At 41.0% G+C, this 26,180-nt stretch overlaps 1 long non-coding RNA gene across 1 annotated transcript in view; it reads left to right on the plus strand.

Moving 5' to 3' along the window:
• Window positions 1-26,180, plus strand: part of LOC128096175 (uncharacterized) — a 93,804-nt gene that overhangs the window by 46,648 nt on the left and 20,976 nt on the right. The window contains exons 4-5 of the long non-coding RNA XR_008213555.1: window positions 10,219-10,341; window positions 18,542-18,694. This is a non-coding gene — a long non-coding RNA (uncharacterized LOC128096175). The remainder of the gene's footprint in view (window positions 1-10,218; window positions 10,342-18,541; window positions 18,695-26,180) is intronic.

Genomic DNA, 26,180 nt, shown 5'->3' on the forward strand with positions numbered 1-26,180 from the left:
AGAGGCAGAGGCAGAGGCAGAGGCAGAGGCAGAGGCAGAGGCAGAGGCAGAGGCAGAGGCAGAGGCAGAGGCAGAGGCAGAGGCAGAGGCAGAGGCAGAGGCAGAGGCAGAGGCAGAGGCAGAGGCAGAGGCAGAAGCAGGAGGATCTATGTGAGTTTGAAGCCAGCTTGGTCTACTGTGTGAGCTCCAGGCAAGGTAGGATTTTATAGTGAGACCATGTTTCAAAACAAAACAAAAAACAGGAATATTTTTGTTTGATTTCCTACCTTCTTCTTCTGTTTTAATCCTATGTTGTTTTATTGTTGTTTTTTTTTTTTTTTTGAGGGGGGCATCCCACTCTCGTACGATCTCCTCTGAAGTGACTCGTGATTACCTGTTTATTCTTTTGAACTGTCAGTGGTCTCAGAGTAAACTGGTCAGGAAGCCCACTGTTGTTGCTCATGATGGTTTAAAGATTCAGCTACTTTAACTGGACGTCCTCATTTTGAGTAGTTGCCTTAACACTTAATTGGCTTATATTAAATAACTTTAAATCACTAATCATTATGTTTAATCACTTAAAATAATAATTTATACACAGATCATAATACACGTTTCTTTAAGAAATTAAATTACTTAAGACATGACTTAGATATATACATACATATATATATTTATGAATATATACACCACACATAGATATTGAAGTTGACAGATTTAACCCAAAACAACAGCACCCAAGATGTGCATTTAAATTTCAATTGTAGATAAACATAATTTTTAGTATGAAAATGACTTATGCTGTAATAACAATAATTGTTTGCATAAACTTTAAAATAGACAACCTTTATTTTACTTATCAACCTGGAAGTTTTTAAATAAAGACATGCAAATGAACATACTGATATCATATAGGTTTGTTGGAAGAGAGAGAAAAGAGAAGATTGGCAACCAGTCCAACTTGTTTTGAGACATTTTAAGGTAAGATCATGGATGCCATGCTTTATGATGAAGACAAAATTCTGCTAACAATAAACTGCATGAAGTTATGGGATGCTCTCTCTGCTCCCTGATATATCTCTACCATTTATTACAGTGTTTGGCACAAGCTGTTTGCAGTGATAGTTTCTAAATTGAATGAACCATTTATTTTTCTGAATCCTAGACACTGGGTGACACCTCAAATGCAAGCAATAATATATTTGCGACTAAAATGTGAAGATTTAAATTTAACGGAAACACCTATCCATCACTTTTATCTGTTGCTGTTTTTACTGGCATTTCATCATAAGGAGACTTTGCCTGATAAGAGTTTCAAAACTGTCTGTGAGGCAGAGCTTACTCATATATTTGTTTCTGGATGTGTACTATTACTTTCCAAGAAAATTTTGTTTGAGATAGGTCATGTTCTGGTGATGTTCCTTATCGTGTGCACGGTCATATGTAACATCCGAATCACAGGTTCTTATAATTAATGCTCAGCTATTTACTACTTAGATGCAGTGATTTGTGGAGTGATTGCTTATGGGAACTCTTCTACATACCTGAAGTTTTATCTTTGGGACAAGTAAAAGAACGAATGACCTTAGCTCTCCTATTGCTTAGACTAGCAGCTCTCAAGCTGTGGTTGCAACCCCTTTGACAAATCTCTAGTTCCGAAAATATTTACATTACGATTAATGACAGTAGCAAAGTTACAGTTATGAAGTAGCAACAAAAGTAACTTTATAATTGGAGTCACCACAATATGAGGAACTGTATTAAAAGGTCATGGCACCAAGAAGATTGAGAAGTCATGGTTTAGTCTCTTGAATCCTGCCTTCCCTAAGTTATGCTTCAGTATTATGTCTGCCATGATGGACTAACAATGTGGTCAGTTCTGGATACTTGATACCCGATGACAATTTGCCCTCAAGGTTATAACTTCAAGCAGAGCAGGGTATTTTTTTCTCTAATAAAATAACAAATGCAGCCAAGATAGTTCCAAAATTAGTCAGTCTATTACAGTAAACACAAAAGCAAGATATGCAAAAATAAACAAAATAAAAACATGATACTCTAGGCCATGATAAATAGGAGAAAATCACTAGGGCCCAGGGTACAAGTCATGAGTCTCACACTGTGTGTCCAGAGAAGAAGTCATCCATATGGTTTGGGAGTCTAGTCTCTTTGGCGTGAACTGGAGTAAGTCTGGAATGGAGTCAGGTTCTCAACATTGAAGGTTCTGGTCCCCCAGCAGCACCGGTGGCAGCTGAGGCTGTTTAGAGTGAATACTCACAGGAGTCTATATACATCTTCAGACTGGCAATTAGAGTTCTGGAAGGTGTGTTGCCTCAGCTTAGATATCGACCTGCTCAAATATGAGTTTGCCCCCATCCCTGATTCATACCAGTGTCTTTCCAGTCTGTGTTGGCTGTTCTGGTTCCTTTACAAGACCACATCAGTTTCAGAACTAGCCCGTTGATTTAACAAAGAGCTGAAGATTTTGTCAAGGATGACATTAACTCTATAGACCAGTTTGCAAAAGGATTGTCAGTGGCTGAGGAAGACTGTTGCAATTGTGTCTATCTAGGGGATGCCCAGTTCTATTAAAACCAAGACTCACGGGGAGAACAATATAGAATATATACAGAATTGGGAGAGAAAATATAAGTTCTCTCCTTTAAGAATTGTGAGATCCCTCCCCCCAAAATTCTTGAACTGCAATAAACTACACAATTTATGGCTCTCTGAGTGCCTAGGGGGCTATGTGTGGGAAGATACTGGCCTGGGTGGCTCTCTGTGAGTAGAGACCCTTTGGATACTCTCTTTTTAAAGGCAAATCTTTTGAGTTTTCAGTTTTATATCTTGGCTGTTTCTATAGTCCTTATAATGCCTGGAAGACACCTTTCCTACAGTTTCAGTTGAAATTACGGAATGAAGCATTATTCTCCCAGGGAAATCACTGATCTGTCGCAAGTGTCACTCTGAGTCATTAAAATGCAAATTTCTAGTGCGCCTTCCTGGTGGTAGGATGACCCTCCTAGTGTGTTTTCTTTTTTCCTATTCAACTGTGTGCTACCTTGACTGACAAAGAGCAAAGCAGCCTATATTTACTTTTTGGCTAGCCTCAGGTATACAGATGCATTTAACAAGCACTAATCAGCAATGCCAGTGAGTCTCGGGCTTTGATAGAACAACGGGCGTCCACTAGATAGACACAGTTGCAACAGACAGCATCAACAATTAATGTTCGTTTTTCAAACTGATCTGTAGAGAAACTGAAAAAAAAAAAAAAAGCAAAATTGAAGAGCAACGACGACCAATTAATTTCAAATCTTTTCAACTAAACTGATGCAGACAAGGCACCATTCACACCACAGTAGAAATGTAGATCCATGCAACACAAGAGAGAATCTAGAAGTTGGTGTGCTTGTTTGTGAACATTGTGTTTTTCAACCAAGGTGTGAACTGCATCCATCCTACCTGATCAATTAGATTTTTGTAACTCACTGCTATATAATAGGTTCATATACCTCATCCATTGAGTATATTTCCTAACAGATTTTTTTATGACACAAAAAAGAGATGTCTTTGAATGGCCCTAAACCAGGTGATTCACCAAATCATATTTTATTTTATATCTTAATGACAGAAAATAGAACTTTTTAGAAGTCTGGGGACCTTTGCAGTCTAATGAAAATGGAAGGTGTGTATGACAGTTTGAAAGAAAATGGTCCCCAAAGGGAGTGTCACTATTAGGAGGTGTGGCCTTGTTGGAGTAGGTGTGGTCTTATTGGAGGAAGTGTGTCACTGTGGGGGCAGGCTTTGAGGTCTCTTTTCTCAAGCTTCACTCAGTGTGACTGTCAGTCGACCGACTTCCTGTTGCCTGCAAGATGTAGCACGCTCAACTCCAGCACCACATCTGCCTGCACATTGCCATGCTTCCCTTCATGATCATAATGGACTAACCTCTGAAACTGCAAATGAGCCACACTCAATTGAATGGTTTTTTTTTTTTTTTTTTGTAAGAGTTGCCATGGTCATGGTGTCTCTTTACGGCAATAGTAAACCCTAACTAAGACAGTGTGGCAAACAAAAATCATAAGCTAAGGAAGTATGCATGCACACTGGTGAACTGGTGTGTCTGATGGTTAGTTGCCTCATAGTTTCGGCTTGTCCTCCTTCAATGATACAAGGCACCTTAGCTAACAGAGTCATTCCCCAGGTTCCTTTATGCCTCTATGTGGCTCTTTCATTAAGCTTGTTAATGAGACGACAGTGAAAATAATGTGTGAAACTTCAGGACCATAGCCTTGGAAGGATGTTTTCTTTCTCTACTGCCATCTTGTGCCTGGGTTGGAGACATCATAGGAGGCTGTCTTGTACCATGAAATGGAAATTTCATGACAGGGTGGTGGAATTGGATCAGGGCCTGGGACCTTCCCACAGGGAGTCACTATAGCAGTCATGGACTACTTATTCCCAGACAATTATCTGAAGAGGAAACTATGTATGTGGTTGGGTCATGTTAATTTGAGTCTCTGTTATATTTGCTGCTGAACAATACTATGGCTCACTGGGAAAATAATAACAAGGTTCTACTTAAAAATTATCTATATTTTAAAGCTTGAAATACTGTGTGAATATGAGCCACTATTCCCCCACAGAATCACAAACATTATAAAAATGGATCATTAATTTAGTGCATAGCTCTGAGAGTCTAATGATTAATAACACTCTTTTCCTTTTGTAGAGAGGACATATTTCTCCAAGGAAATGAGAAATTGATAGCATATGGATTTTTTAGTCACTAATACTCATCTTTGTCCAGTGGACCTGTCATGTAGTAGCTGTCTAGCATCAACTAACTTGTTTTACTTCCACTAACTCTGCCTTCCTTGCCTGTAAGCCCCTAATTTCTGGCCTCATTGTGAGGTTTCAAGGAGATGATATCTAAAATTCTAAGTCCAAGATGCAGCTTTAGCGATGACACTGTCCTCTCACCCTCATCCAGAGACCAGGGTTAGGCAGACTTGCTATGCACTGGTGTGACTGTGTTGACGGTCACTTAAGGAGACACACACAGACTGCCATCTGCTACTAATCCAAGTGAAGATTACTGTAGGGACAACAGTGGCGTGAGTGTACTGTTGCTTGAGTTTTCCTGCCTGGCCCACAGTCAGGACAAACTCTCTGACCTGCCAGTCCCACAGCCACTCAGACCCGACCAAGTAAACACAGAGACTTATATTGGTTACAAACTGTATCGTGGCAGGCTTCTTGCTAACTGTTCTTACAGCTTAAATTAATCCATTTCTATTAATCTATACCTTGCCACATGGCTCGTGGCTTACTGGCATCTTCACATGCTGTTTCTCATCATGGCGGCTGACAGTGTCTCCCTCACCCAGCTTCCTGTTCTCTCAATTCTCCTCTCTGTTAGTCCCGCCTATACTTCCTGCCTGGCCACTGACCAATCAGTGATTTATTCATTGACCAATCAGCAACACATTTGACATACAGACTATCCCACAGCAGTGTACAGTAGTTTTGTTCTAAGTGGTGTGTGTTATTCTCTGCCCCAGAAGTCCCAAACCTGTTAAAAGGGGCAGGCAGGGAATCCAAATGAAGGCAGTGTGGGAACACCACCCACATCACTATAAGCTTTAGGAGCAGATGAATGCTACTCATCTCCTAGGGCAGTGGTTCTCAGTTCCTAAGGCCCTGATCCTTTAATACAGTTCCTCTTGTTGGAGTGACCCCCCCCAACCATAAATTATTTTTGTTGCTATGTCATAACTATAGTTTTGCTACTGTCATGAATTGTAATGTGTTTTCTGAGGGTCTTAGGGGACCACTGTGGACGGTCATTTGACCTTAGTGGAGTCAGAACCCACAGGTTGAGATTCTCTATCCTATGGGTTAGAAATGAGGTTTCCTATCAGTAATTCTTGCAAATTTTCAAGAGAGTTGCAACCCTGTGGACTCTCTTGATTGATTAATTTATTTTGAATATCCAGGCTAGCTTTAGCCTTGAAATCTATGGCTGAACGTGACCTTGAACTCCTAATTGGCACCCCCTGACTTCCCCAGGGCTGGAGTCACATGCTAGAGCCACCATTACAGGATCTGTTGGTTGACTAAAACAAATTAAGTTAGTATACAAAGTAATGGGTTTCAATGATGACATTTTCGTGTGTGTGTGTGTGTGTGTGTGTTATGCCATTCTTTGTTCTTATTCATTGGATGTTTTAGACAACAGTATAGGGCTGAGTAAACACGTCTACGGACAGGAGCTTGCTGCTTCGTCTCTGCATAGGGCCCTCTCTAACAGAGGTAGGCTCCTCCCTGCTGCAGCAGATGCCTCTTGAGAAATATGTTAACTCGAGCTATGTTTAACACCAGGAGATTCGTTTATCCATATTGAAGCTGTGTACTTAGATTAGTATGTACTCCCAATCAGGTGGTAAGGTTTTAATTTAAAAATCAAATTTTAAAAAACATACAAAATATATTTCAAATTAAAAGGATACCTGGAGTTAATTCTGTGAGTTATTTCCCATTACTAAGGGCAAGAATATAATGTAATAAAGAGTTTTAGATTTATTTGATATATTAAGCCAAATACTCAAATGCTTGAGTGCATGTAAAAAAAAAATCAAAATCGGCAATTCAATTATTTTTTTTTCCTCCTTATTAGAACAGTCAGGAGTGAGCCTGTTGAGATGGATCTGTGTTGTCATAGCTTGCTCTGCTGGTAATGTCTAAATGAATTAAGTGAGTCACGAGTCAAAGAAATCTCCGGGCAGCTCTAATCTCCTGTCAGAAGGAATGGCCAGGAGACAAACATCACTAATTTTTTTGTTTTGGCTCATCTTAGAAGCTTGTGTTCTTAGCTACATATTTGTGGACTTGCATTTTAATCTTAAAATCACACTCTTAATATATTCTAAAGGCGGTAAGCGTGAATGTACATGTCTTTTGGTGATTTGCTGGCTCTGGAAGGGTCGCCCCCATGGGATGCCAGCTGGCTTCTGAGACTCCTGAGGTTATGTTCGGAGTCAATTCCTTTACCATCGAATCCAACCAGAACCCAGCTGTGCTTATCCTTCCTTCCTTTCTTCCTTCCTTCCTTCCTTCCTTCCTTCCTTCCTTCCTTCCTTCCTTTCTCCCTCCCTCCCTTCTCCCTTCCTTTCTTTATTTTTTTCCTTTTCTTTTCCTTTTTCTTTCTTCTTTTTTTGTTGATAAAGTTTGGCAAGTTACAAATTTCCATTTGGAAATTATTCATTTCCAGTGCGTGTAATAGAAAAAAGTAAATGTCACAACACGAGTCTCTATCGAGACCAAGTGTGGGTAGAATGTGGGTCTCATATTTTATGTAAAACTCTCTGAAATGTCCTATGACTAAGAAATTTAAGTTAGAGCCTGATCCAGGAATGAGGTCAGCCTTTTCAGTCTGGCAAGAGCCCTTGGGCTACTGGAAATCTGTGTTACTACTGTTCCGTTTGGCTTCTCTTTTAATCTGACAGATTAAGCTCCACTGGGAAATTCTGCTAAGAAAAAGACCTTCTGCTAGGATGGATTGGTCCAGAGGAAGAAAAATGTAGTCAATAGGTACCTGTAGTTATTTGCTTGTAGGTTGTGATTTTGCAGAAACATTCACTTACTCAGAGTTCTTTGATGACCCAAAGCACCACAAAATGAAAGCTAAAATACCCAGTCTCATTAAAGACACCTTTGCTCTTAGGGTTTAGCACGTTAGACACGATAGGCTGAGATGTTAATGGCTTATTAATTTCATTTAAATTTGAGTACACACAGAACAATAGACTTAAGTAAATACAACGTTTCGGGCGATGTTTCTGGAAAGTGTCATTGCGTGGGAAGTAGGAACCAGTTCCTGGCTTTTTTTTTTTTTTTTTTTTTTTGGTTTTTTTTTCGAGACAGGGTTTCTCTGTGTAGCTTTGCGCCTTTCCTGGTACTCGCTTTGGAGATCACAGTTCCTGGCTTTTGCCATGATTTGTGAACGTGTCTGTAACAGGCTCTTGGGTCCAGCTTTTATCTTCCCTGGAGTGCTTCATCCTCACTGGCCTCCCTCCCAGGCTGACGCTGCTCCTGCACAGCTATGCTCTCGTTTACCTGAAAATAGGTATCTCTGGCTCCCACACTTGGAATTAAGTAGATCAAATTTCATCTTTTACCTGCTTACATCTGATTTTATTTTGACCATAAGATGTGTAAAAGAACCCCTGAACCTACTAATTCCATTTAGAAATTAAATATTACTAACGTCTCCCATGTACTCCTCTTTTATTCAGCTTTCCTTCTCCTCCCTGGAGATAAACATTATTCTGTTTTTTAAGTATAACATTACATAGATTCTCCCCAAACATATGTAATACTTTGCATATTCTATACCATATAAAATTTATGATATCCATCTCTTGAGAGAATTTACAACTGTAAATTTAAACCGCCCCAAGGTAGAGAAACTTGATGGAGGTGTAAACGTGCTTTGTGGGGTGTTCTCGTTGTACATACTCTACAGCCAGCAACTTCTTGGTTAGTGAAACATTAACAGATAGAGATTCACAAGGGCACTGCTTGAGCAATGTCACAATTGCAAAACTAACACACAGACATTGTAGTCCACACTGGGTAACAAAGAGAAAGAATGAAGCTATTTTCTAATCAGAGGTAAATTTCTACTGCCTTATTATTATTATTTAGTATTATATTATTATGATGATTATGTGGTGCTGGAGATCAAACCCAAGACCTTGTGTATGCTAGACAAGCACTCTGTCAGTGGGCTCTACTCCCAGTCCCCCCTTTTCTAAAAGAGGAAATAAATAGTATGATGGTATGTATGTTTTAATATGCTTTTATTCTGCATAGTAAATAGAGCTCTGGAAGCATTCAATAAGAGCTGATGGCAATGACCATCTCTGGGGTGGGGGGGAGATATTGAATTGCTGCAATTGGTTTAACTTTTACCAGAAAATCTAACCTTAATTGATTATTCAGAAATGTAAATAGGATTTAAGTTATATGAAAAAGGTCAATGTAACATTTTCAGAGCAGGCTAATAATACTGTGGCTTGAAGCAAGAGATTAAAACTACCTCAGTAAATGACTAGTTTAAATAACTTCAAGGAGAATAAATAAGCTGGGGGACTAAACTCAGTGTCTGTGCAAATACACAATTCTCTTATGTCTGCAGTGTGTGTGTGTGTGTGTGTGTGTGTGTGTGTGTGTGTAAGCTACATGGGTACTGTCAAGCAAGAAAAGTCACCAACAGCTAACCAGAATGTCAGGGCTCACCCAGAAGACAAAAATCAATGATCTTAGATTGACAAGAGCTAGGGAACACATAAAATATGTGCATGATAAAACCACCAAGATGACAAGATCTACTGAAACTCTAGAAACAGAGGGAACTAATACCAAGAACTGGATGAAGCAAGGCAGCAATAAGGAGGCTGGTAATTTCATTAGGACAGGAATACTGACAATCAAATCAGAAAAGCAGCAGCACTAACCTGAGGCCAAGACCCTCTAGATGAATTCCAAAGAAAAGTAAACCACTAGTTCACGGGGGAGAGTACCACAGGTATCCTTTAGAAAAAAAAAAGGCAGCCACATTTCAGGACTATGGCTACCCAGGATGCAGGAGCACTCAGCTGCTTCCTAGGGGAGGAAAGCCCTTCTTCCTAATTCATCTGCGCTGCAGACCTGTTGCCTGATCCATTCTTCCGCGCCTTCAGGTGACGCTTCCTAGTAAATAAGACTACACCTGGTGATGTTAGACCCCCTCCTCTCACCCCCATGACGAACTCTGCCACTACCCCAGCTGCCAGGAAAGTGTAAAAGAAGAAGGAGGAGCAGGAGAAAGAGAGGGAGGAGCAGGAGGAAGAGGAGGAGGAGGGGAGATGGAGGACAAATTAGTAACAGCATTTTTCTCCCTTATCTACGTGAATGGGCTCTAAAAACTTGGAGTATAATAGCATAAATCAAGAACTCAAAGTTGTGTGTCAGTATGAACACCACCCCTTGAGTCTTTGACAATATGAATTAGGCACACTAATCCCTGTATTTTCTCTGTTTCCTGGAGAATTAACCTCTGTTAGGTTTGGACTCGCTCTGCTGTTGGCTGTTTTCAACTGTGTGGTGAATCTTCATTTCTAGGTGACACATTTAAGATCAATGTTGCGAAAACAGAGCATTCTTGTTTCGACTGTGCTTTCTCCAAAGCAGGGCTTCCAGTGTCCATGACTGGAATACAAGTTCTGCTCTCAGAGATGCTGGAGGTTGAGAAGGGCAGGAGGAGCCTGTAGTGTGGGGAGGTGACTTTTCAGGCTGCACAATCGAGTTAAGCAGGTAAGTGTGATCTCTAATATCAGATCAAACTTAGGCTCTGCCGTATATGGCCATTGGAAAGTTTACCTAACTGCATCGTGCCTCAGTTTACCAATTCCTAAATTCAGAAGAGTAGTATTGACTGCATAGGATTCTGTAGGCTAAATAAACCAGTACATATCAAGATCTTAGAGTAGTGCTGGGATATGGTAAAAGTTAAAACACATTTTAGACTTTTTCAAGTGATTTTATGACATGTTTTAACGGTTTATAGAGTAATTTTTCTCTTAATTATTGAAGACAAAGTTCTTAGAGAATTTTTCTGCTTGTTCTTTCAGAACTTTAACTTATTTAAGAATTTACTTATCAAGAGACTGGAAAGATAGCTCAGCTCTTAAGAGCATTTACTGCCCAGCACCCACATGGTAGCTCACAATCATCTGTAACATCAGTTCCTCTTCAGGCCTCCACCAGCTCTTGCACACATTTGGTGCAACAAACAAACAAACAAAAACAAAAAACCACCCCAAAACTCATCGAAGGGCACACACGTAAAAATAGACAGAATTCACTTATATATGAGTTTTTAAAATGGTGCGTAAGCCAACCCAACTTCGCTTTTTCAAGGTGAAGCAAAGATGAAGGCCCCTGGATATGTTTTCTCAAATGTCAAATACAGAGACTGGAGAGACGGCTCAGTCGGCAAAGTGTTTGCTGTGCAAGCGAGAGGACCTGGGTTTAGATCCCCAGCTCCCATGGAAAAGCTGGGCCTGGAAGGAGTTGGGGGGAGGGGAGAGAGAGAGAGAGAGAGAGAGAGAGAGAGAGAGAGAGAGAGAGAGAGAGAGAGAGACAGAGACAGAGACAGAGAGAGAGGGAGGGAGGTGGATCTCTGGAGCTCACTGGATCGCTAGCCTACCTCGGTCCGATGAGTTCCAGCCTCGTGAGAGATCTTGTCTCAAAAAATATAATGGAAAGCAATTAAAGAAGACATCCGACGTTGATCTCTGCCGTTCACGTGTGCACGGGCACAGCAGCCAAAGGGCTGTATGCTATCCTTAGAGCAGCCATGGCAGTGCTGGAGGAGACCCCGAGGCACTGAGTGTCACTGTCACTGTGACGTTTCTAATTGCTCAGGTACCTTAGGCTAAGGCCAATTGGTTCGGCATATCCACAGCCAGAGACTTCTACTCTGAGTTTGGAGACATCAAGGTAGCATTTTTGGAAGGTCGAGTCTCTAAAGCAATCTCTCAAGTTCCGGAAGCACAGAGGACTCTAGTGTGTCTCAAGTAATGCTTCTAATTAGGTTTGTTTATGCCCATGTGTAGCATGAATCTTAGAGAGTCTTATTAATAAAATCAAACCCAGGGCCAGTTGTTGGGGTGAAATGCTGGATGGTCAGAGAGACAGAACAAGCCACAGCTATCTCACCTTGCCAATTCCTCAGCTGGTCCTGTTTCCTCAGACTGGAAGCCTCTGAGTCCTCATCCAGAATGAATCTCAGCTGAACTGCTGCTAGAAGCCTGAAAGCTTAACCAGCCAAATGCTTAACCAGCCAAATGCCTCTAGTTTCTGGTCCTCATGCTTTATAAACCTTTCTGCTTTCTACCACCACTCCCTGGGATTAAAGGCTGCTTTCTGGGATTAAAGGCGTGAGTCACCACGCCTGGCTGTTTCCAATGTGGCCTTGAACTCACAGAGATCCAGAGGGATTTCTGTCTCTGGAATGCTAGGATTAAAGGCGTGTGCTAACATTTTCTAGCCTAAGTATCTTGTGGCTTTTTTGTTCTCTGACCCCAGATAAGTTTATTAAGGTGCACAATATTTTGGGGAACACAATACCACCACATTGGGCTTGTTTGAGGGTATTTCAATGAAGTGTAATTTTAAGAGTCGAAGGTGTGTGTGTGTGTGTGTGTGTGTGTGTGTGTGTGGAGGAGAGAGAAAGAGAGAGAGAGAGAGAGAGAGAGAGAGAGAGAGAGAGAGAGAGAGAGAGAGTATAAAAATGAGATCATGCTATTTGAAGCTTACAAACATGTGTGGGTGGTGGTGGACATACCTTTAATCCCAGCACTCGAAAAGCAAGAGGCCTCTTTGAGTTCAAGGCCAGCTTGATCTACAGAGTGAGTTCCAGGGCAGCCAGGGCTACACAGAGAAACTCTGTCTCAGAAAAAACAAAACAAACAAAAAAACAGCAGACAAAAAAACCAAAACCAAATGCATATTCATATCTAGGGAGACATATGATTGAAATCGTCTCTCTTTGTACTAAGGGAAAAAAGCTGCAATGACTCATTTCATTTGTATTGATGTAAGATAAACAATGGTTGATTTTTATGCAGAAATAGTGTCTAAAAAACCAATGGAGCTTGCGTTCTGGGCAGATGGTGCACGCCTGTCTTCCCTTCCAGGCTAATACACTTGATGTCTTCTTAGGAAAGAAGTTAATGGGACTTCATGGGGGCCAAAGAAGCTGGGGAGGAAGGTGATGATATATTGTGTACCCTAATAAAGTTTGCCTGAGGATCAGAGGACAGAGTCAGCCACTAGATTAGATGTAGAGGTCAGGCAGTGGTAGCACACATCTTTAATCCCAGCACTTGAGATCTCATGCCTTTGCCTGGGAAGCACACATGCCTTTAATCCCAGGAAGTAATATGGCAGATCAGAGAAAGGTATATAAGGCCTGAGGAAACAGGAACTCCCTCTCTTTAGGCTGAGGATTTCATAGAGGTAAGAACTAGTGGCTGGCTGTTCTGCTTCTCTGATCTTTCATCTTTCACTCTGATATCTGGCTCTGGGTATTTCTGTTTTTGTTTTTGTTTTTTTTTTTTAATTAAAAGACCATCTTAGATTTGAACAACAAGGAATAAGGAGACCCCGATGCTTCAAGTTTCAGTACCACTACAGTGTTTTTGATTACTGAAGTGTTCTGGTCTAAGGTCAACCAGTGTTAAGAACCACAGATGACTCTTAGAGGAAACCTGGCAGGGGAAGACTGAGTCTGGTGCCTGGCACTCATCCCAGAGTCTGGGCTGACTTGGAAATGACTGCATCTGGTCATGACTTGTGTACAATGATCTAAGCATCTTCCTTAGATGGACACAGCATGATTTCTGCCTTTGTCCATACCTAAATGACACTCTGTCACTGGAGAGTTACGACTGAAAAAACCCGGCTTACCGGTGTGGCACAGTGTGAACTAGACCAGAGAGGCAGGAGACAGCGTCTTTCTTCTCCCCGTGTAGGAAGAAGTGACTTACACAGCCACGGAGGGAGAGGACAATTCAGGTGTTGGACCTGACATATAAAATGCTGGGTTCCTTTCTTAAAATCAGAAAAATACAGAATTGTGAATGTAAGTGAAAATGGCCATGCAAGGGCCCACCGGGGCCCTGAACCTTCTGCATGAGGACTTTCAGGTCAGTGGGCCCCTCTGTTGGAGGACTACCTGGGGTGCAGAACTGGCTGCTTTCTAGAGTGCCAGGTGTGGCAGATATGGGGTGGGAGTTCCATATAAATGAATAAGATGTTTATTCCTTTTTACTGAAGGCTGATAGGAACGACAGCTGCCTAGAAGTACATCACGGGGAGAAAGTGATGGTCCTCAGTCATACTGTTTGAATATTAGCTATTTCCTTTACTCTTAGTTGGGAAAGCTGGACACTCCTATCCACTAAGCTTCACGTCTGAGCGCCTCGGAAGATCACGATGTACCTGAAAACAGCGGGAAGCACTAAGACTGCCACAGTAGCGATTTGTCATCCTAATTTCACGCCCATCTTTCTACCTACCTCAGCCCAGATGTCGTAATGCCGATTGAATTTACCTCTCCAGACGTTCTCCATTCATTGTCTCCTGGCTTTGCTTTCCTAGAATATTACCGTGGCTGTAGGAGGTTTCACTAGTGTCTTTCCCTTCCAGAAGTTTCTCTGCAGTGCTGGCAGGGGGAGTCCTTCCAAGACTCAAATCTAACCATAGCCGTCCTGTCACTTCCTGATTTGCTAACCTAGGATCTGGTTTGTGGAGAAACAGCCACTAGAGTTGGCAGGTTTTGCTATCACCTGATGCATTCGCAATACTCATGGAAACGCACACGCACACACACACACACACACACGCACACGCACACACATACACACACACACACACACACACACACACAACCTGAGTTATAGTTGAAACTCCAAGACTCCTGACTTGGCTGCTTTCTGAGCGTATTGTAAGTAGAAAACTCCATCAGTTGCTTCTCAATTTATCGCTGCCTTTTCTGGTCCTCTAATTTTATTCCTTTCTACAAATCTCACATCCCATTTGAATAATAATATTTAGCTTCTTACTGCTATTCTAAAATTTTGTCTTTAATAAGGAAATTTTGCATCAGAGATTAACCATCTGCCATCCCATCTCATTTTGAATAAGCCGCATGTTCCAAAGAACTGTGGGCAGTTTGCGTGTAGAAAATGAGAGACAGCTTTTGACATGGAGTAGCATCCGCTTAGAGTTGTCTTAAAGAACAAGTAAGAGGTGAGCTATTTTTCAGTCGTGATTTTCAAATTCTGTGTGAAAATAGATGGCACAAAGGCCAGGCGGTCTAGGCACGTTGTGGTTGAGGAAACTTCCATTGTGTGGTGTAGCTGAAGTTTTCTGTAGTTCTGCCCAGACCCACGGACCCCGCAACCACTTATAAAATAATCACTCAGAAGCTTATATTAATTAAACTGCTCAGCCAGTAGCTCAGGCCTACCACTGACTAGCTCTTACACTTAAACTCAGCCCATTTCTGTGAATCTATATGTGGCCACGTGTTCCATGGCTTTACCTGTTGCCTTTACATGCTGTACCATGGATGGCAGGCTGGCATCTCCTCCTCAGCCTGTTCCCACAATTCTCTTCTCTGCTTGTCCCGCCTATACTTCTTGCCTGGCTACTGGCCAATCAACATTTTATTTATACAGAGCAATATCCACAGCAGCATGGTGTACTTATCCTTTGAGTTGTAATGACAGAAGGATATCTGTGTGAGTTGACAGTTTCAGTTTATCTTTCAATAGAAAAATGTTAGAACAGGGCTATGGCATGTGGTGATATTTTGTTTATAATTTTAACAAATAAAGTTTGCCTGGAGATCAGAGGGCAAAGACAGCCACTAGATTAACCATAGAGACCAGGCAGTGGTGGCACACACCTTTAATCCTAGCACTGGGGAGGCAGAGGCAGAGATCCATCTGGATTTCTGTGAGTTCAAGGCCATACTGGGCTACATGAGATTAATCTAGTCTAAAAGAGAAACAGAGCCAGGCAGTGGTGGCACACACCTTCAGTTCCAGCACTTGGGATCACACACCTTTAATCCCAGCACTAGGAAGGTTGAGATAAGACGTGATATGGCTGGGCAGAGAAAGGAATGTAAATAAGGCGGGAGAAGACAGGAACTCCAGCCCTTTCAGGCTGAGGAGTTGGTGAGGTAAGAGGTGGTGGCAGTGGCTTGCTCTGCTTCTCTGATTGTGCAGCTTTCACCCTGATATCTGGCTCCAGGTTTTTATTATAAGACCATTTAGGATTCGTGCAACAGTGGGAAGCTGGCATTGTACTTGCGGGACCTGGCATGGTCCTGGGTCCTCAACAGAGGAAGGCTGGCTTAGGTCTTGTCTTTACTTCTAATGAACACATTGTATATGGAACTTGTACAGTACTGAGCAGGACTCCAGCAAACAATAGAAAAGGAGCATTTGGAGGCTATAGAGATGGCCTAAGGGCTTAGGAGCATTTGTTGCTCCTCCAGAGGACCCAAGTTCAGTGTCTAGCCCCCATGTTGGTCAGTTCACAGCTCCTATAGTTCCAGCTCTGTGGGATCTGATGCAGTCTGCTGGTCTCTGCAGGCACCTAAATACCCGTGACAGATACGCATGGGTATTTAGGTGATAAATGTTTATGTTAAATATTAAGATAAATATTTTGAAAGTATTTTGATTCTACCCCACATCTACACACAGTTATTTTAATTAAGCCCCCTAAAATTTTCAGAAAATGTAATATGTAGTGCTGAAAAGAATACAAAACTCTTCTGGGGCTCTTTTTTATTAAAGATTTAATTTTTATTTTTCATTAAGAGTATGTGGGAGGATGTTGTGTACATGAGTAAAGGTACCCTTGGAGGCTTGAAGAGGGGGTCAGATCCCCTGGAGCTGGAGTTATGGGAAGTTGTGAGCTGGCTAACATGGGTTCTGGGAAACCAAATTAGGTGCTCCAGAAGGGCAGCAAGCACTCAACTCTGAGCCATCACTCCAGTACCACTTCTAAGGCCTTTATGAGAGAGAGACAGGGAGAGAGAGACGGGGGGGGGGGGGGGGGGGGGGAGAGAAACAAAGCAGAAAATGTATGTGGAGGTCACATGTAAATTATACAAGTGTTTTAATGTCACTTATAATACTCATTGACATTATTGTTTAATAAATACTTGTTTCCCCAAATTTACAGTCTAGTGGAATATATATATTGCATGATACATATTAATTTTACATATATAATTAATACTAGAAAGGTCAGAGTTAGTATACAATCCAATTTTATGGGATTTATAAGGGAGAACAAAGTTAATTCTATTTAGAAAATTCTTAGAGGGCTTCCTGGAAGAGGTAGCATGATGTCCAATAGAAAATGAAAGAGAACACTGATGTTCTTGGTGTTTTTCCTCACTTCATTGTTTTCATACCATCTGATCAGCATCAGTTTTTAATGTAGTCAATCAAAAGATACAAAGATGTATCCTTAAAGAACTGTATTCTTAATTCTAAAAAGGATCAATATAGAATGCAAATAAATAGAATAAATTAAATAGAATTAATCTATTTCAATTTTCTATAATGCATATTGCAGACTTCAAGATTCTTTATTTGTACATATGCTAGCATTCCATCTTACCCTGGCACAATAAAACATTTTGTTACAAATACTGTTTTATGTATGTGATGGATAAAGTCTACATTTGAGCTTGTGATGGCCACTCATCTTAAGCCCAAGTTAATTATAATGTCCTTGGCACAAAGAAGTTTTATTAATCATTAATGACCCACGTAAGATATTTTTAGCATATATGAAAATAAAAATTATGGTTACTTCCTTGTTGAGTCATGATAAGGAGAAATTTAAGAAACAATACATTCTTTTAGAGAAAACATGGGTTTAGAGAATAATTTTAACAGCATCGCCCATGATGAATTAACAGAAGTTCTAAAATGCAGGTCCCTTGCTTAGAAGGAAAATGATTGCAATGCGTTCATCTTCCAAACTCCAAGTTAGTTTTGTGTGGGGAAGCAGATCCCTGGCATGAAGTTCATCAGCATTAGATCTGTCTGGGGCAAGTGCATGGCAAAGAGCAGTAACATCCCTGAGCTTACTCACATGGTGAAGCCCTGAGTCAGCCAATGCATGGCTTATGTCCTCCACTAACTGTGCCCAATGACTAAACTCACGTGACCACCTTCCAGGGACTTGTCCTTTCAACTGCCAGGAAGAGATGAATTAAAAACTTCTTTTTAAAGTGCTAAAGTGTCCGTAGAAGTGTATTTTGAATATTGAGCATCTCCCCTGTGTTCCCATCCCTTTTTTCTTGCTCCACCCCCTCTCCTTCCTCCCTTTTGTTCTCTTAGACAGTTTTACTTCTACATTCATGTCATACATACATGCATGATTTTCTGCATCTGTTAAATCTGGGGAGCACACATGAGGAAACACAACATTTGTCATTCTGAGACCGGCTTAATTCACTAAATATGATTATCTCCAATTGCATCCATTTTCTTGCAGCTGACCAACTTAGTTCTTCATGGCTAGAAGAATTCATATATGCACAACACATCTTTATCTATTTGTGTGTTGCTGGACACCTGTATTGGTTTCAAAACTTAGCCATTGGGAATAGTGCTTCAGTAAATACTGATGTTCAAGGATCTCTGAGATGTTCGCGGGGAGTCCTTTGGGAATGGAGTCCCAGGAATGAGCCACTCATATGGTAGATCCGTTTCTAGTTTTTAGAAAAACTTCCATACTGGCTCAGTTAATTTACATTCCCACCAGCAATGTTACAAGATTCTCTTTTGTTTACATCTTCAGCATTATTTGTTGTTATTTCTTCGACCTGAAATTCCAAATGGCTCTGGACATCTTCAGGTGATACTTACGTTAGAATAAGGTCTTTCTTCATTTCTTGTTCTCCCTCCAGCCACGCCTGCTGATTCTTTCCTGAATTAGAACTCACATGCTCTGCATGTCACCCTGAGACTATTCACATGAAGCCTCTTCTGCTGATGCAGACATGCTACATGCTGTGCTTCTTCAAGGGCAGACATGCACCTGAGCTCGGTCCTCAAAGCTGGTACGTAGTGACCTTCCTAGGTCAGTCAACTAAGGACCTGCCCTCAAATAATTATTTTCTAAGTTACGTCTTATCCAAATGCTATGTTGTTCATTTTTGGAAAGCTATTTCCCAAAACAACCAAGAGAGTTTAAGTTTGAAGCCTTGTCAATGGTATTCCCCATCTACAGAATTCCACTCCATGAGCTGGAGCTATTCTTAGACATCTAGTCTTCCTTAGTCATCCTCTGGATGTTACTGAACCCCTTAGGAAGACTCGGTTTTCTGTTCAGTTCATTGTTACGCTATTTCAAAGCAGTGATGATGTACTTTGTCAAAATACATTTCCACAAATGAAACAAAATTGAGCCTCATTAAAAATCATAGGTGTGAGTCTAAAGGGAAAATATTTCTCAACAAGTAATGATAAGTTTTTATTAATTAAACAAAATTATGTGTATGGGTGTTTTGTCTGCATGTATACCTGTGCACCATATGTGTTCCCCATGCCCACAAAGGCCAGAAAAGGACACTGCTCCCTTGAAACTGAAGTCACGTATGGTTGTAAGCTACCATGTGTCAGCTGGGAATTGAACCTCTGGAAGAACAGTAAGAGATCTCTCTATGTCAGTAATGATAGAATTTTGGTAAGGAGGGGTTAAGATGATGCCGCTACAGACTCATCTGAACAGACGATCGTTGCTCAGTTCCTCTCTTGAGATGGAAGTGGAGTTTTTTCATGTAGCTCCTTCACTGGTCTCTGGCTCTTCCCTCTACTCTCCTGCACACACTGGTTAATGAATATTCAAACATTCCTGTGCCCCAATCCCTCCACACTTCAGTTCTTCGAATTGGGTATACTCAGTATTGTCTGGCATTTGTTTTGTCTGGTCATTTGAAATGCTTCGATACACAGTCAGCTACACTCACCGCCACATTTACCAATTTGTCTAATAGATTTTTTATTGAGAACTGTGGTACAATGAATAATCATGTTCAATTCTTCGCTTTCTTATATTAATATTGAGTACCTACACTATCCATAGGATGAAAGTATTCTTTTCTTCCTTTTGACGTCATGCTTACCTGTGGTATTCACTTTAGTAAATGAGGTATTAATAGATTTGATGCAGACAAAGGCTTGGTGTGGACTTTATTGTGAGAAGGATGTGCTCTGCATAGTGTGATATAATATGATATAAGAATGAGAAACATGTGGTATGGACTTGGACCAACCTGCACCTTAAAGCCAAATCAGCAGAAATCCAGATAACCCACCAATGTGTGAATGTGGAAGAATGATTTGCTTTTTTTTCTTTTTCTTTGTTTGTTTTTGAAACAGGGTTTCTCTGTGTAGCTTTGTGCCTTTCCTGGAACTCATTCTGTAGCCCAGGCTTGCCTCAAACTCACAGAGATCCACCTGGCTCTGCCTCCCAAGTGCTGGGATTAAAGGCATGCACCACCACCACCCAGCTATCATTTGCTTTTAAAAGCACTTGAGTTTAACATGTTTCATTACACAGGAAAACTGACTGAAGAAAATAGTTACAGTTCAGGCTTGCTTTCAGACATTAGATGGCCTTTTATCATAATGCTTCCTAGACTTTGGACTTCAGATTATAAAAACTTATATGTGTTCTGTTCATCGTGTGTGAAATTTATTTATTAAACATATGTTGAATTCCATATCTGAATGCAAGAAGAACAGCTGCAGAAGTTGTTGAAAGAATTTGATAAAACACAAAAGTCAGAGAGAAGGACCCAGCTAATTAATTAAGCAGGAGTGTACAGATGCCCATTGATTTTGTAGAATTCCCTAATCCATTTTTTTGGGGGGTGGCCATGAACCGAGCCTGTAAGTGACTGAAAGTTACTAATCAGACACAATGCACAGGTCAGAGGAAAAAATTCTTTCTTGTTATGAGAGCTATTTCTTTCTAGTGATTATAATACCTACGTCTGTAGATATTCCTACTATGAAAACAGAATCACTGCGTATTCCATTTAAGATAGGTTGGGGTGTATATATCCATGGCTCAAACAAGCAGATACCTACATTTCTCTTAGAAGAAGCCTGAACGTGCAGGCAGTGCTGGTATGTCTCATGGGGCAGTTAGAAGTCTGCCTTCTTTCAACCTGACAGTTCTGCCGTCTTGAGCAAGTCGCTTCTATCTTTAAAAAGCTGCTTCCAAGCTCAAGGTGCTGAATTTCCAGCCGCTGGCTCCATACTCCCAGGGGCGTGAAGAAGGAAGGGCAAATGGCACTGGGTTCACACACACACGCTTATAAGAATCTGTGACTGTAACTCGTGCGGGTAGCCTAGACAGTTTGGTGTTTAAATGCTTGTACATACTGTTGTACTAAACTAAATCGTTGGACTCAGGAGAAAGATAAAAGCAGACACTGAGAAAGGCAATCTCTGCTCTCCTCTCTCTCATCATCAAATGGTCTGTATCACATCTCAGTGTTTCTAAGATGAGACCCATCCTACTTACGTTGTCTGTGAAGTATTTTTTTCCCCTGAAACCTCATGGTTTATAGCATGCCTACTGATTTAAAAATATGGGAATTATTTTTCTTGGTGAGAGGCATGACACAATGGGATTTGTAAATTATGGTAAAGGCTTGGGAATTCTTCTTGCCCGTGAAAGATAGTATCTTCAGGGCTAGTAAACAGCCATGTTTTGCTTAGTGACAAGGCTTCTAAGAAATGTGCTGGTGGGTGGTTTTGCCACTGTATGAACACTGTAGATGATGCAGATGCAAACCTAGAGGGTCAGTCTTCGAGACCCCGAGGCTCATGATATAGCCTCCTGTCCTGAGGCTGCAGACATGTAAAACATATGGCTGTACTAAATACTGAAGGAAACAGCAGAGGTGAACGTTGCTGCATATAAACATATCTAAACATAGAAAAGGTATGATGAAAAGAAAGTACAAAAAGTTAAATGGTACCCGAATGTAGGCACTCACCGTGAGTGAGCTTGTAGGAGTGGATACTGCTATGCCTGAGTCAGTGGGTAAAGAGGTGAGTGAAAATGAAGATCTAGTACGTGACTGTCCACTTCTGGGGACATTGTAAACACCTTATACCTGACCTACATTACATTTATTTAAAGTTTTTCTTCCAATAATAAATTGGCCCTAGCTTATGTTCTATACGTTCTGGAGAATGATCTATGATACATATATAATTGGTTTTGAATGACCGAGTTTATTAAGTTATAGCAAGCCAAAGCCAAAGAATTAATAACAAGTGATAGGTAGATAGTAGGCAGATGCATAGACAGACAGACAGACAGGTAACAAAGCATCATCAAATAGTGTGTTCACCACATCTAGCAGAAATCAGCTGGGGAAGCTTTGTAGAGACAGTCACAGAAGTCTGTACCAGGCTTTTTCTTTTGGGCCACCAACCAGCTCCCAAATCACAACACTGAGACTTATTATTAGTTATGAATGCTCGGCCTAGCTTAGGCTAGTTTCTGGTTAGCTCTTTTAACTTAAATTAGCCTGTTTCTCTTTGTCTACCTTTTGCCTTGGGGCTTATTACCTTTCTTCTTTCTGTATTTCTTACTTTCACTGCTTCCCTATGTCTGTCTGTCTGTCTGGCGTCTGTCTGCCTGGCTTCTTGCCTCAGGCATCTCCCTTGTTCTCTCTTCCTTCTCTCATTGTTCTCGAGCCTAGATTTCTCCTATTTATTCTCTCTGCCTGGCAGCCCCGCCTATCCTTTCTCCTGCCCAGCTATTGGCTGTTCAGCTCTTTATTAGATAATCAGGTGCCTTAGTCAGGCAAAGTGAAACAGATGCAACCTAATTTTATGTAATAATTTACATAATAAAACACGCATCCTTACATCGTTAAACAAATGCAGCATAAACAAAAGTAACACACCTTTACACAGTTAAAGTAGTATTCTGCAGCATAAACAAATATAGTTACATAATTAAAATAGTATTCTACAACGGAAGTCTCTTTGGTGAGGTCTCCAAGGAAAAGAACAAATAAGAGCAGAAAGGTAACATCAAAAAATCAAGGGCTAATAAATGTTCATCAGAAGCTCCGGGAAAGCGTCCGTAGAGCAGTAGCTGGAGTTCTAGATGGAGAGAGTCCCAGACACAGTGTCCTCTTGGGGGAGGCTTCCAAGTAAAACAAGGAACAGACAACAGGTAGAGATAACATCACCCAATCTGACACTCACAGCATCCAGTAGCAATCTCGGAGGAACTGAAGTAGTCACCCCAAGTTCCCCTTTGGGGCAGGTCCTCTCTGCTGTCATCAGTGATGAGCTTCCCAGGGCCCTAGCTTCTCTTCCTGCTGGAGCTTGTTTGATGTCATGGGACAAACAGTAGTAACATCTGTTGCAAAATGGTTCTCCTTCTACCTGGCTTTACTCTTGGGCTGTTTTGCTGTTCTTTTCCCTTCCCGACAGAGAATTAGGGGCTCAGCCTATGCCTAGACAAGGGACCTCAGAGGACACTTTGAAACAAACATTGGGTCTGAGATGGGGAGGGGCAACTCTGCTGGCAGAGCCAGGTTTCCAGTGAGCCCCAACAACACACCACAGTTTGCCAAAATAACACACATTCCAGCTTTGTAACTCTTTTACTTTATAAGCTTTTAAATTTCTTTTAACTTTAAGCCCTTTAATCCTGAGCTTAAAGTACAAACATATTGTATAGCTATTTCTTTATTCTAGAAGTTTTTCATATTTCTAATTTTAATACTTTTAATTATTTATTACTTATTTAGTTAAAAACAGAGATACAAACACGCATATTATACTAGCCCTACACAGGCTCGGGACCCTCAATGTCACCATTGTCCACCTTCATCACTGACACTCACAGGGTTGTCATCACCTGTTATGACAAGGCCTTCTACTTCTACCGCACCTCCCAGGTGCCCCCCGAGGCTACTTTACAGTCTACCTTTTCTTTCCGTTTATAAGTACAGGGAATACATTCTAAAATAACAACAAAAAGTATAGTTAGTACTTATGCTAGTTGATAGTTGTTTATCACCATCATCAGACATCGGGCGCTTTACATATTAGCAGGTGAAATATTTCTTTCCTAACGATGGCAGAGAATGTTTCTTTACCACAAACACAGGAGTGATGCCTTGCGCTGTGAGTGAGACGACCACAGTATCACAAAGAGGTGGGGATGTTTCAGCTCCTCCGTAATCGTCTGGGATCACCGCTGTGTGAGGTCTGTCTTTGGCTGTGGCACTAGACTACACTTGAGACCTCAGAGTCAGTGTCTGGTCTGGAAGAAAGGGTCCCAGAGCTTTCCTTCCCTTTTTTGCCTCTGAAGAAATTACCCAGTTGTGGAACTTTGGTGTACTAGTTATTTTTCTGTTGTGATAAAGCACCGTGACTAAGGCAACTTCTAGAAGAAAGAGTTTATTTTGGCTGACGGTTCTAGAGGGTTAGTGTCCATGATTCCAGGGCAGAGGCAGCAGGAGCAGGAAGCCGAGAGCTCACACCTTAAGGGGCAAGCCTGATGCAGAGAGAGCCACCTAAAGGTAGCTGAGTCCTTAAACTCTCAAATTCCATGTACAGTGATATACTCCCTCCAGCAAGGCCACGCCTCCTAAACCTCTTCAAACAGCACAATCAGCTGGGGGCTGGATGTTCAGATACATGAGCCTGGGGGTCAGGGGACACCATACTTTGATTATGGCAAAAAAGACAATTAATCTCATTGTTTTCTTAAACTGTCTGTTGCTGTTTCCCAGATAATAAATTACATTGTATCTCAGAGTAGGAAATTTCTTACCTGTAGCTGCCTTCACCCATCACATGCTAATGTTAACTGGTTGAATTACCAAGGGTGACCTTTCTTTCTAGTTTTGGGGACATGTGCATCTTTTTCCAACACTTCTAACATGGACAACATTCTTTAGCCCAAAGAGAAGTTGCCTACGTACATGATTTAGAACAAATTTCCAGGCACGCTTTAATTTCTGAAGAAATATAATTTACAGAGTCATAATTTCAAGGGTGAAGAGAAAAAATAAAGACACACATGAAACTGTGTACCCTGTTTCACATGAAATAAGATATTGTGTCTTCCGTATTGGCCCTGGAGGATTTAAATACAAAAATTTGTTGAAAGACTTTTTTTTAGGCCTCTTAAAATAAAATACTTTATGTGAAATATATATATATATATATATATATATATATATATATATAAAACTTCCTGAACATACACACATATACATATATACATATATACATCCACCAGTAGAGATGAGTGGATTCTGCTCTAGAGGACATGGAAAATGATTGTAAAATAGGCGTGTGCCTCCTAACTTTGGTAGGCGTGAGTGTCAGTTGGAGATTATATATATATATAATATATATATTATATACATATATATATTATATATATTACACTGCTTACTTTAGCCAGATTATTCAATCTCCTTTATAATTGCATAGAGTTACTATTAGTAAGAATTAATATGACAATCCTGATTTCTGCCAAGTGAGTATGAAAAAAGTGCATCTTAGAATCAGCAAAATACAATTTACTAAAGAACTGTAAATGACCACTAATACTATAAGATATAAACTACAGACTACAAAGCCTAGAGATAGAGGAATTTATAAACTAGCAGGGCTTGAGTTGAATATTAGAGACTTTAAAGTCTAAAAAGCACGATTTTATTTTTCATGCACATAGCTTATGTGAATCAAAGGATTATCCAAGAAGCTAACAATCTTTATGCTTAACAGCAGGCAATGGAGAAAATGAGAATAAACGCGCTTAAAAGTATTATGTTACCAAGCCGATGTTTAACTGCCCTTCCTATGGTCTCAGAACTACCTAAGAGAAAGGAAAGCTTCTATTCTCTTCTGTCCTTGTGCGTCCCAGGCTCATCCTTTGATTTCTCAGAGCAGAGATGAATTTACTGGTGACGTCAGTAAGAACCTTGAACTTCAGTAATGAGCGTCCCCCCAGCCCGGTGTGGACAATGCTCGGAAGTAAATCACTAATAGAGATAAGTGGAGTCTGCTCTAGAGACAGTGGAGAATGACTGTGAAATAGGTGTGTGCCTCTCAACTCCGGCGAGCATGAGTGTCAGTTGGAGTGCTTACTATTAAACATCACTCTCACTTTCTGGCTTAGCAGCACTGGAGTAGGGACCAAATTTTCATTTTATATGAGGTCTACCCTCAGCCTGGTGATACTGAGATAGGTGGTCCATGGTTTTTAGGTGGAATGGAACTCGTGGATATTTACATCCTTGGTTATGTCAACCACCTGCACCTTGCCAAGTGTACGTTGGGATGCACCTCATGCCTGTCGTAGAATTTTTGTTTGTTTGTTTGTTTATTTGTTTGTTTTTGAGACAGGGTTTCTCTCTGTAGTTTTGGTGCCTGTCCTGGATCTCACTCTGTAGACCAGGCTGGCCTCGAACTCACAGAGATCCTCCTGGCTCTGCCTCCTGAGTGCTGGGATTAAAGGCATGCGCCACTGCCACCCAGCCGTAG

Source organism: Peromyscus californicus, unplaced genomic scaffold (genome assembly GCF_007827085.1).
Source record: "Peromyscus californicus insignis strain IS unplaced genomic scaffold, ASM782708v3 Scaffold_11__1_contigs__length_118956290, whole genome shotgun sequence".
In the NCBI taxonomy this organism is placed as follows: Eukaryota; Metazoa; Chordata; class Mammalia; order Rodentia; family Cricetidae; genus Peromyscus; species Peromyscus californicus.